Below are 12288 nucleotides of genomic sequence, written 5' to 3'. Positions count from 1 at the left end.
AAACACAGAGACCACCGTAACTTACGGTGCCACCGTAAGTTACGGTGGAGGTCAGAAATGAGTTTTTATTTTGGGTTTAAGATATTCATGTGGGATTTTCCTAATTTCCCCATTGTATTAGTTTAATTAATTATCAAAACTGACCTTTAAGTTGGTTTTGATCACAGGTGAATGTCGAGGGTCCCGGATGAAGATCGAGCATCGAGCAAGAACCGAACACACATTAAATAAAGCTTCCGCAACATTGTTTTGTCGTTATTCTAAACGGTGATTTAAATCACATTATGTATATCACTTAAATTGTAAAAGTTTTTAATAAACCCGCATTATGTACAGTATGTGTGGTCTTAACTACACATCTAATTGTGGTATTTTCATGTAAAATTGTAATTTAGTAACTAGGGTGTTACAAGTTGGTAATCAGAGCTCATGGTTAAAGATTAAGGTGTGTTCGGTTCGAGGCTTGATCGCAAATCCGGTAAGTACATGTATGTTAATAGCTTAGCATGCTAAAGTGTTGTAAACAACACATAGGGCTATCGTGTGATACACGTTACCCCAATTAAAATGATTAATATGGTTGACGAAAATACGCGCGTTGACGCGTATAGTAAAAAAAAAAAAGCCTTGTATTATAATACGGGCGATTATTGAAGTTGAAATTACTAACTCTTGTGAATGTTTTAATTGAAGGACACTCGCGTCTGAAGATGACGAGAGTTGAACAAATTGCGGATATGATGATGGAACGGTCCGAGATGTGACAAGAAGAGCATACTCATCAAGGACCTAAATCGCGTAACGATCGCAAATAAGTAATGGCAAGGAATGCCCGTCGGGGCAAGCATTACCAGGTGCACATTTTAAACTTATAGTACAAACAGTAATATGCAACAAATACATAGTGAATGACATTTGCATATAGAATATGAAACTTGGAAAACCTGGATAGGTTATCCAGGATGACGTTTCCAAGAGAAATTCAGTAGAGAATATGTATTATTCACAAATTGTGAATAACAAGACAATAACAGAATTCAGTTTATATAGAAACTTGGACGAGAGTGATCATCCAAGTAAGTATTCTCAATATAAATCCTATTGAGAAAAGTAATGATCACATCAACAAATGTGAATAAATGTTTATAAAAAGGGACATTTTACATGTTCAAGGATAAACGACTAAAACTAATAATTGTTAACTAACAATTAAATAAAGTTTTACCAAATGAAATCATAAATATGGAAATAATTTGAGGAGTTACTTACATGGGACGTGATGTGGTAATTATAATAAGGTCACGCGTACCATGTGTTGATCGCTTACTCTGGCCAAGTAAGTAGTGAACACATGATAGCATGAGCTTCTTATAATGAGCGCAGTTATGTCCGATGTAGTAAGGTCAAGATGAATGAAAATTTAAAGGATCCTTAGGGTCAAGAAATCTTATGGGCATACTCGTATAAATGGTTTTCGCGGGAACCATAAAAACGACGTATGGCGCACATAGAAATAAATGACCCAAGGAAATTCGTGACATAAGTCATTTCGGACGAAACAACCATGGTAGACAAAAAGGGCATTGTAAAACCAAAGTATAAATGACCCGCGGGGTCATAGAAACAAAGGTATTGCCCACATGGGAAAAACGATCAAAAACCATGGTAGACAAAAAGGGCATTGTAAAACCAAAGTATAAATGACCCGCGGGGTCATAGAAACAAAGGTATTGCCCACATGGGAAAAACGATCAAAGTCGTTGACTTTGGTCGTAGTAAAGAAATGATGATGATGATGATAATAATCATCATTCATAGTTTATAAGACTGTCAAGGATGGTCGAATAAAGAATAAAGGTTTGGTTGAATAAAAGCGATGGATTTCGCTAAGACAACCAAACAAATTAAAACGAAATCTTAATGTATACCGGAATGCTTGCACTAATAATGACTTCGGTAAAGTACCCGGTTGATGGGTAAGGATTTAAACACATGCGTAAACCGAGAAACGGGAACACGAATTTAAAGTCAAAAGACTCGGATTATGAGTTATGACTGAAAGACCATAAAATTTCGCAAACAGAAATTTTGATAATTATATTCAACTATTCGAAGTCGAATGGGTTGAATAAAGAATAAAGTTGATTGTTTATAAGTGATGGATTTCACATTAATAAGTCAAACAGGTTGAATACAATATAACGCCGAATGGCACAAATGAGCGCTAGCCAGATAAGGGTAGCGTTAAATGCAAGAGAATAATGAGCCCGGTAATGGGATATAACCAAATAAGAATAAATTATGGACTGTCAATATCCTGGTAGGGATAATTGACAAAAGTTAAAGAGAAGATCCTAAAACTAAAACTTCGGTTTTAGTAAGAAATAATGTTTTTACAAACATAGACTCTGATAGGAATTTAAATAATAAGTATGAAAGATACAAATCTTGACACTGATAGGTGCAAGACAATATATTCGAAAAGTGATATTTTCGAAGATGAAAAGGTTGATATAAATTAAACATGATGTGACATGATCACGGTCAAGAGGTACAATGTGAAGAAGAATCACATTATAACCAAGCGAGCGGTAAAAAGAAACCGGACAAATAAGTCTAGTTAGTGAAACCGGTTAAGGTCAGTAATTCAAGTTAAGAAATTTGGTTTGCTTGTAAGTGGTAAATTCGGTATAACTGAACCGAATAAATAAATTTGAAAATAAAAAGATTTGTTGCTAAAAGTGAAAGATTTCACTAAAGACCTTTAAACGGGTCAAAGTAACGGGTTCATAAAGAAATCCGATAGTATATGAAAGCATTGAATATCGCTAAGTTGATTAAACTAGTGGAAATAACGAGATTACGTTATTTCAAGTCGCATCATGTCATATAAGATACGTAGATGATTAATAACCAAAAGGATATTACCATACTTTTCTGGTAATACTAACAATCGGTTAAGATATGAGAAATGCTTAATTGATTATCGAGAGCAAATGCATGGAGTGGAACTCGATAAATTAAGTAAGAAAAGGTTTCGGGGACGAAACCTCTTTAAGGGGGGTAGACTTGTAACACCCCGAAAACGAGTTTGGTAATTAAACCCCGTTAATACTAAAGACGGGGAAAGTACCGTTAGTGGTAAAAGTAAACTGTCAAATATTAGGAATTTATTTAATAATCCTAATATTTATTTGAAGTGAATAAAAAGCTTTTTAGAAATAAAGTGATAGAAGGCCCGAGTTTACGGGACCCGAAATAAACTTAGTCATAAATACTTTTCGAACCCGCAAAGTTAATTAGGAATATTAAACCTAGTTAATAAGTGGGGAATATTGTTAGAAATAAGTAGGTTGTGCCCTACTTAATTAACTAACCAAATTAGAGGGGCCAATATTGTTAAAATTGAAACTTAACTTTAATTAATTAAATAAAACACACCAAACACCCCACAAGGAGGTGTCTGGTCGTACAAGAAGAACAAGGGGGCGATCCCCACACATCAAAACCCTAAATCTTCACCAAACTTGCAAATTGAAGGCTCAATCCAAGTCAAAATCGAAAATCAAGCATAGATTATTGATCCCCATTGAAAGGGGAGTCATAAGGTATGTAAATTTTGTGAAAAATCTCTAGTTGGATTTCTAGGTAAACTTAGAAATCTGAAATTTGATGGTTGCATGTTTGTTATATGATGAAATTATGAATGATTTGATGTCTAGGAGTAAACCCTAGTCATTTACTTGTTGAATTGATGTTCATAATTGTGAATTCATGATCACCCGATTATGTGCTAAATGAGTTTTGTAGAAACATGATGAACCCTAGAATCATAATGGTTAAATTGTGTTAGTAGAACTCCCTGAAGTTGGATTTGAAGTTTGATGTTAGTACTTGTTACTTATGCTAGAATTTAAGGGTTTAGAACACTTAAATGGGCTGGAGAAATTTGATGTTTCGTGTTGCACACAAGGTGCTTGATGAAATGCTTGAACAAGAAAATATAACAAAACTGATTGGGATTAAAAATTATTGGGCTGCAGTTTAAAAAAAAATCATATAAAATCATTGGAACGACCTGTGAGGTTGAGCCTTATATGCTCAGAAAGCTATTGAAACATACTACGTTTTATGTTTGAACATGTTTGTTAAATTCTGATGTTAAACGGGTCAAAACAGTGTCCGAAGTCGGCTGAACTGTTTTGACAGCAAGCTGACTGGAAGCATTTTTTTTACTTCAGAGCTGATTTTGTAAAAATCATATAAAATCATAGGAACATCGTTAGAAGACGTACCATATATGCCTAGAAAGCTATTTCGGAGTTCTACGATCCATTTTTGAACATGTTGATCTAATTCAGCTTTTAAATGGGTCAAAATGGTCAATTACAGCAGCTGAATACAAAATCGCTGCACTTTAGTAATGTTCTTATTAACCAAGAAAAAGACATATGATTGCGTATACTTGTTTAGTCATGAAGTATTTATTGTTAGGAACAAGTAACACTTTATATGACATGCTTAAAGTGTTCAAAATCACTTACTAACTAGTTTGTATAAATAACTTGACTAACGGGTCAAACGGTTAGTGAATGGAAAGAATTATGACAAAAAAAATAAATAAGTAAATAATATATTTGTTGAATAAATAGCACATTTTGGTGAATAAGTGTGTGAATCCATAAGGTGTGATGGTCATGTTAATGGTTGACTAATCTAATCATCTTGTGGATATGATATGGTAGTTTGACTCTGACAAGCTAGGTAGGAGCTTGGAAATGAACGGGTCAAATGGATACAAGTTCAAGTATGAAGCTCGCAAGGATGCAAGGTAAGTATAACTTACACTAGTCATATATTTTAGAATGTTCTTTTGTCGTATTGACTACGAATAAGACAAATGGTAATTTAGTCACACGTTGACAATAATCGTTAGTTTTAAAAGACGCTTTCCCGCGTAAGACATAAAGAGCCGAAAGTGGTAATAAACGGTTTATAAATAAAATGAGCATACGGTGTTAAAAGGAGCGAGTCATGTAGATGAGATGATAATAAATATTATCTCGCAAAGATAAACGGTCAATTCGGCCAAACGGGTCAAAAGGTGTAGACATCACCTTTTGACAATATCGACTAATGATTCTGGTGTCGAGTTATATGTTTACAGGAGTAGATATCCAATGGATACTCGCATCGCTCTTAATTAGCAATTATAAAGCAAGGTATTAAACCGGGTTAGTAAGTTGATCCGAGCCAGGTATGTATAATAGATTAACTCATCATGTAGAACTTGAAGTTCTATGAAAGTTAGGCAAAATAAAAAAAGGGCATTCGGTTACCTTAATAGGTAAACCGAAGGATTTAAATTATTTAGACAGAATGTTTTGAAAACAAGATTTGGTTAAAAATGAGAAATTAGAATCAAACAACAGGTTTGTTTGATAAAATCACGAACGGGTCAAATTTGGTAAAAAGGGTTAATAAGCCGAAGACTTAAAAGTCTTAAAATTTTGTTAATCCAGATGTTGGGTCTTGACTCCATTTGATGGAGGTTCAATTTACAATCACGTAGGAAGAAACGGTAGGTCAAACAGACGAGCGGTTTGAAAGATACGAAAGTTTTCGTGTCAAAAACGGCAAAAAGGAAAGGAATGATGCAGGGGCCACCGTAACTTACGGTGCCACCGTAAGTTACGGTGGACATGATTTGGTTACGGTAAATGCCTACTGTTGTACGGTTGAATAATTGAAACACAGAGACCACCGTAACTTACGGTGCCACCGTAAGTTACGGTGGAGGTCAGAAATGAGTTTTTATTTTGGGTTTAAGATATTCATGTGGGATTTTCCTAATTTCCCCATTGTATTAGTTTAATTAATTATCAAAACTGACCTTTAAGTTGGTTTTGATCACAGGTGAATGTCGAGGGTCCCGGATGAAGATCGAGCATCGAGCAAGAACCGAACACACATTAAATAAAGCTTCCGCAACGTTGTTTTGTCGTTATTCTAAACGGTGATTTAAATCACATTATGTATATCACTTAAATTGTAAAAGTTTTTAATAAACCCGCATTATGTACAGTATGTGTGGTCTTAACTACACATCTAATTGTGGTATTTTCATGTAAAATTGTAATTTAGTAACTAGGGTGTTACAAGTTGGTAATCAGAGCTCATGGTTAAAGATTAAGGTGTGTTCGGTTCGAGGCTTGATCGCAAATCCGGTAAGTACATGTATGTTAATAGCTTAGCATGCTAAAGTGTTGTAAACAACACATAGGGCTATCGTGTGATACACGTTACCCCAATTAAAATGATTAATATGGTTGACGAAAATACGCGCGTTGACGCGTATAGTAAAAAAAAAAGCCTTGTATTATAATACGGACGATTATTGAAGTTGAAATTACTAACTCTTGTGAATGTTTTAATTGAAGGACACTCGCGTCTGAAGATGACGAGAGTTGAACAAATTGCGGATATGATGATGGAACGGTCCGAGATGTGACAAGAAGAGCATACTCATCAAGGACCTAAATCGCGTAACGATCGCAAATAAGTAATGGCAAGGAATGCCCGTCGGGGCAAGCATTACCAGGTGCACATTTTAAACTTATAGTACAAACAGTAATATGCAACAAATACATAGTGAATGACATTTGTATATAGAATATGAAACTTGGAAAACCTGGATAGGTTATCCAGGATGATGTTTCCAAGAGAAATTCAGTAGAGAATATGTATTATTCACAAATTGTGAATAACAAGACAATAACAGAATTCAGTTTATATAGAAACTTGGACGAGAGTGATCATCCAAGTAAGTATTCTCAATATAAATCCTATTGAGAAAAGTAATGATCACATCAACAAATATGAATAAATGTTTATAAAAAGGGACATTTTACATGTTCAAGGATAAACGACTAAAACTAATAATTGTTAACTAACAATTAAATAAAGTTTTACCAAATGAAATCATAAATATGGAAATAATTTGAGGAGTTACTTACATGGGACGTGATGTGGTAATTATAATAAGGTCACGCGTACCATGTGTTGATCGCTTACTCTGGCCAAGTAAGTAGTGAACACATGATAGCATGAGCTTCTTATAATGAGCGCAGTTATGTCCGATGTAGTAAGGTCAAGATGAATGAAAATTTAAAGGATCCTTAGGGTCAAGAAATCTTATGGGCATACTCGTATAAATGGTTTTCGCGGGAACCATAAAAACGACGTATGGCGCACATAGAAATAAATGACCCAAGGAAATTCGTGACATAAGTCATTTCGGACGAAACAACCATGGTAGACAAAAAGGGCATTGTAAAACCAAAGTATAAATGACCCGCGGGGTCATAGAAACAAAGGTATTGCCCACATGGGAAAAACGATCAAAAACCATGGTAGACAAAAAGGGCATTGTAAACCAAAGTATAAATGACCCGCGGGGTCATAGAAACAAAGGTATTGCCCACATGGGAAAAACGATCAAAGTCGTTGACTTTGGTCGTAATAAAGAAATGATGATGATGATGATAATCATCATTCATAGTTTATAAGACTGTCAAGGATGGTCGAATAAAGAATAAAGGTTTGGTTGAATAAAAGCGATGGATTTCGCTAAGACAACCAAACAAATTAAAACGAAATCTTAATGTATACCGGAATGCTTGCACTAATAATGACTTCGGTAAAGTACCCGGTTGATGGGTAAGGATTTAAACACATGCGTAAACCGAGAAACGGGAACACGAATTTAAAGTCAAAAGACTCGGATTATGAGTTATGACTGAAAGACCATAAAATTTCGCAAACAGAAATTTTGATAATTATATTCAACTATTCGAAGTCGAATGGGTTGAATAAAGAATAAAGTTGATTGTTTATAAGTGATGGATTTCACATTAATAAGTCAAACAGGTTGAATACAATATAACGCCGAATGGCACAAATGAGCGCTAGCCAGATAAGGGTAGCGTTAAATGCAAGAGAATAATGAGCCCGGTAATGGGATATAACCAAATAAGAATAAATTATGGACTGTCAATATCCTGGTAGGGATAATTGACAAAAGTTAAAGAGAAGATCCTAAAACTAAAACTTCGGTTTTAGTAAGAAATAATGTTTTTACAAACATAGACTCTGATAGGAATTTAAATAATAAGTATGAAAGATACAAATCTTGACACTGATAGGTGCAAGACAATATATTCGAAAAGTGATATTTTCGAAGATGAAAAGGTTGATATAAATTAAACATGATGTGACATGATCACGGTCAAGAGGTACAATGTGAAGAAGAATCACATTATAACCAAGCGAGCGGTAAAAAGAAACCGGACAAATAAGTCTAGTTAGTGAAACCGGTTAAGGTCAGTAATTCAAGTTAAGAAATTTGGTTTGCTTGTAAGTGGTAAATTCGGTATAACTGAACCGAATAAATAAATTTGAAAATAAAAAGATTTGTTGCTAAAAGTGAAAGATTTCACTAAAGACCTTTAAACGGGTCAAAGTAACGGGTTCATAAAGAAATCCGATAGTATATGAAAGCATTGAATATCGCTAAGTTGATTAAACTAGTGGAAATAACGAGATTACGTTATTTCAAGTCGCATCATGTCATATAAGATACGTAGATGATTAATAACCAAAAGGATATTACCATACTTTTCTGGTAATACTAACAATCGGTTAAGATATGAGAAATGCTTAATTGATTATCGAGGGCAAATGCATGGAGTGGAACTCGATAAATTAAGTAAGAAAAGGTTTCGGGGACGAAACCTCTTTAAGGGGGGTAGACTTGTAACACCCCGAAAACGAGTTTGGTAATTAAACCCCGTTAATACTAAAGACGGGGAAAGTACCGTTAGTGGTAAAAGTAAACTGTCAAATATTAGGAATTTATTTAATAATCCTAATATTTATTTGAAGTGAATAAAAAGCTTTTAAGAAATAAAGTGATAGAAGGCCCGAGTTTACGGGACCCGAAATAAACTTAGTCATAAATACTTTTCGAACCCGCAAAGTTAATTAGGAATATTAAACCTAGTTAATAAGTGGGGAATATTGTTAGAAATAAGTAGGTTGTGCCCTACTTAATTAACTAACCAAATTAGAGGGGCCAATATTGTTAAAATTGAAACTTAACTTTAATTAATTAAATAAAACACACCAAACACCCCACAAGGAGGTGTCTGGTCGTACAAGAAGAAGAAGGGGGCGATCCCCACACATCAAAACCCTAAATCTTCACCAAACTTGCAAATTGAATGCTCAATCCAAGTCAAAATCGAAAATCAAGCATAGATTATTGATCCCCATTGAAAGGGGAGTCATAAGGTATGTAAATTTTGTGAAAAATCTCTAATTGGATTTCTAGGTAAACTTAGAAATCTGAAATTTGATGGTTGCATGTTTGTTATATGATGAAATTATGAATGATTTGATGTCTAGGAGTAAACCCTAGTCATTTACTTGTTGAATTGATGTTCATAATTGTGAATTCATGATCACCCGATTATGTGCTAAATGAGTTTTGTAGAAACATGATGAACCCTAGAATCATAATGGTTAAATTGTGTTAGTAGAACTCCCTGAAGTTGGATTTGAAGTTTGATGTTAGTACTTGTTACTTATGCTAGAATTTAAGGGTTTAGAACACTTAAATGGGCTGGAGAAATTTGATGTTTCGTGTTGCACACAAGGTGCTTGATGAAATGCTTGAACAAGAAAATATAACAAAACTGATCGGGATTAAAAATTATTGGGCTGCAGTTTTAAAAAAATCATATAAAATCATTGGAACGACCTGTGAGGTTGAGCCTTATATGCTCAGAAAGCTATTGAAACATACTACGTTTTATGTTTGAACATGTTTGTTAAATTCTGATGTTAAACGGGTCAAAACAGTGTCCGAAGTCGGCTGAACTGTTTTGACAGCAAGCTGACTGGAAGCATTTTTTTTACTTCAGAGCTGATTTTGTAAAAATCATATAAAATCATAGGAACATCGTTAGAAGACGTACCATATATGCCTAGAAAGCTATTTCGGAGTTCTACGATCCATTTTTGAACATGTTGATCTAATTCAGCTTTTAAATGGGTCAAAATGGTCAATTACAGCAGCTGAATACAAAATCGCTGCACTTTAGTAATGTTCTTATTAACCAAGAAAAAGACATATGATTGCGTATACTTGTTTAGTCATGAAGTATTTATTGTTAGGAACAAGTAACACTTTATATGACATGCTTAAAGTGTTCAAAATCACTTACTAACTAGTTTGTATAAATAACTTGACTAACGGGTCAAACGGTTAGTGAATGGAAAGAATTATGACAAAAAAATAAATAAGTAAATAATATATTTGTTGAATAAATAGCACACTTTGGTGAATAAGTGTGTGAATCCATAAGGTGTGATGGTCATGTTAATGGTTGACTAATCTAATCATCTTGTGGATATGATATGGTAGTTTGACTCTGACAAGCTAGGTAGGAGCTTGGAAATGAACGGGTCAAATGGATACAAGTTCAAGTATGAAGCTCGCAAGGATGCAAGGTAAGTATAACTTACACTAGTCATATATTTTAGAATGTTCTTTTGTCGTATTGACTACGAATAAGACAAATGGTAATTTAGTCACACGTTGACAATAATCGTTAGTTTTAAAAGACGCTTTCCCGCGTAAGACATAAAGAGCCGAAAGTGGTAATAAACGGTTTATAAATAAAATGAGCATACGGTGTTAAAAGGAGCGAGTCATGTAGATGAGATGATAATAAATATTATCTCGCAAAGATAAACGGTCAATTCGGCCAAACGGGTCAAAAGGTGTAGACATCACCTTTTGACAATATCGACTAATGATTCTGGTGTCGAGTTATATGTTTACAGGAGTAGATATCCAATGGATACTCGCATCGCTCTTAATTAGCAATTATAAAGCAAGGTATTAAACCGGGTTAGTAAGTTGATCCGAGCCAGGTATGTATAATAGATTAACTCATCATGTAGAACTTGAAGTTCTATGAAAGTTAGGCAAAATAAAAAAAGGGCATTCGGTTACCTTAATAGGTAAACCGAAGGATTTAAATTATTTAGACAGAATGTTTTGAAAACAAGATTTGGTTAAAAATGAGAAATTAGAATCAAACAACAGGTTTGTTTGATAAAATCACGAACGGGTCAAATTTGGTAAAAAGGGTTAATAAGCCGAAGACTTAAAAGTCTTAAAATTTTGTTAATCCAGATGTTGGGTCTTGACTCCATTTGATGGAGGTTCAATTTACAATCACGTAGGAAGAAACGGTAGGTCAAACAGACGAGCGGTTTGAAAGATACGAAAGTTTTCGTGTCAAAAACGGCAAAAAGGAAAGGAATGATGCAGGGGCCACCGTAACTTACGGTGCCACCGTAAGTTACGGTGGACATGATTTGGTTACGGTAAATGCCTACTGTTGTACGGTTGAATAATTGAAACACAGAGACCACCGTAACTTACGGTGCCACCGTAAGTTACGGTGGAGGTCAGAAATGAGTTTTTATTTTGGGTTTAAGATATTCATGTGGGATTTTCCTAATTTCCCCATTGTATTAGTTTAATTAATTATCAAAACTGACCTTTAAGTTGGTTTTGATCACAGGTGAATGTCGAGGGTCCCGGATGAAGATCGAGCATCGAGCAAGAACCGAACACACATTAAATAAAGCTTCCACAACGTTGTTTTGTCGTTATTCTAAACGGTGATTTAAATCACATTATGTATATCACTTAAATTGTAAAAGTTTTTAATAAACCCGCATTATGTACAGTATGTGTGGTCTTAACTACACATCTAATTGTGGTATTTTCATGTAAAATTGTAATTTAGTAACTAGGGTGTTACACTAACAAAGCTACCGTTACTTTATTTGACTAAAAAACAAAGACTAAAAAATAACAAGGCTCCTCATGCATGCAAAAAGCTTCCTCGTAAACTTTGGATCATCATTCTTCACCCTTCCTTGAGCCAAAGTTCACCACCCCAATGGCTTCTCTATAGAACACAAACTTCTCCTTTGAAAGGCTCTTTGTCAAAACATCAGCAAGTTGAGCATGTGTGTTGCAATACTCTAAACGAACTCTTCCTTTCATAACCATCTCTCTAATATAATGATACCTCAACTCAATGTGCTTGGACCTGCTGTGAAGAACTGGATTTTTAGACAAATTAATGGTAGATTTGTTATCACAATAGATCACAGTAGGTTCTTCTTGCTTAAAACCAAGATCCT

At 34.5% G+C, this 12288-nt stretch overlaps 1 long non-coding RNA gene across 4 annotated transcripts; it reads left to right on the top strand.

The window, feature by feature from the left end:
- Window positions 1-681: 681 nt before the first annotated feature.
- LOC110929252 lies at window positions 682-11894 on the top strand. 4 transcript variants are annotated; one of them, XR_002586961.2, is made up of 5 exons: window positions 882-3608; window positions 4746-4831; window positions 5168-5257; window positions 5917-6601; window positions 10487-11066. It is a non-coding gene; the product is annotated as an uncharacterized LOC110929252 (long non-coding RNA). The 4 variants fall into 4 exon arrangements; XR_004872223.1 differs by lacking the exon at window positions 882-3608 and adding exons at window positions 682-854; window positions 11658-11894 and having other exon boundaries at window positions 4746-6601; window positions 10487-10998; XR_004872222.1 differs by having other exon boundaries at window positions 899-3608; window positions 4746-5257.
- The last annotated feature ends 394 nt before the right edge of the window (window positions 11895-12288 follow it).

The sequence above is a fragment of the Helianthus annuus genome, chromosome 11, assembly GCF_002127325.2.
Source record: "Helianthus annuus cultivar XRQ/B chromosome 11, HanXRQr2.0-SUNRISE, whole genome shotgun sequence".
In the NCBI taxonomy this organism is placed as follows: domain Eukaryota; kingdom Viridiplantae; phylum Streptophyta; class Magnoliopsida; order Asterales; family Asteraceae; genus Helianthus; species Helianthus annuus.
Note: the sequence above shows the minus strand (reverse complement) of the source record. Positions and strands in the feature narration are given on the sequence as shown.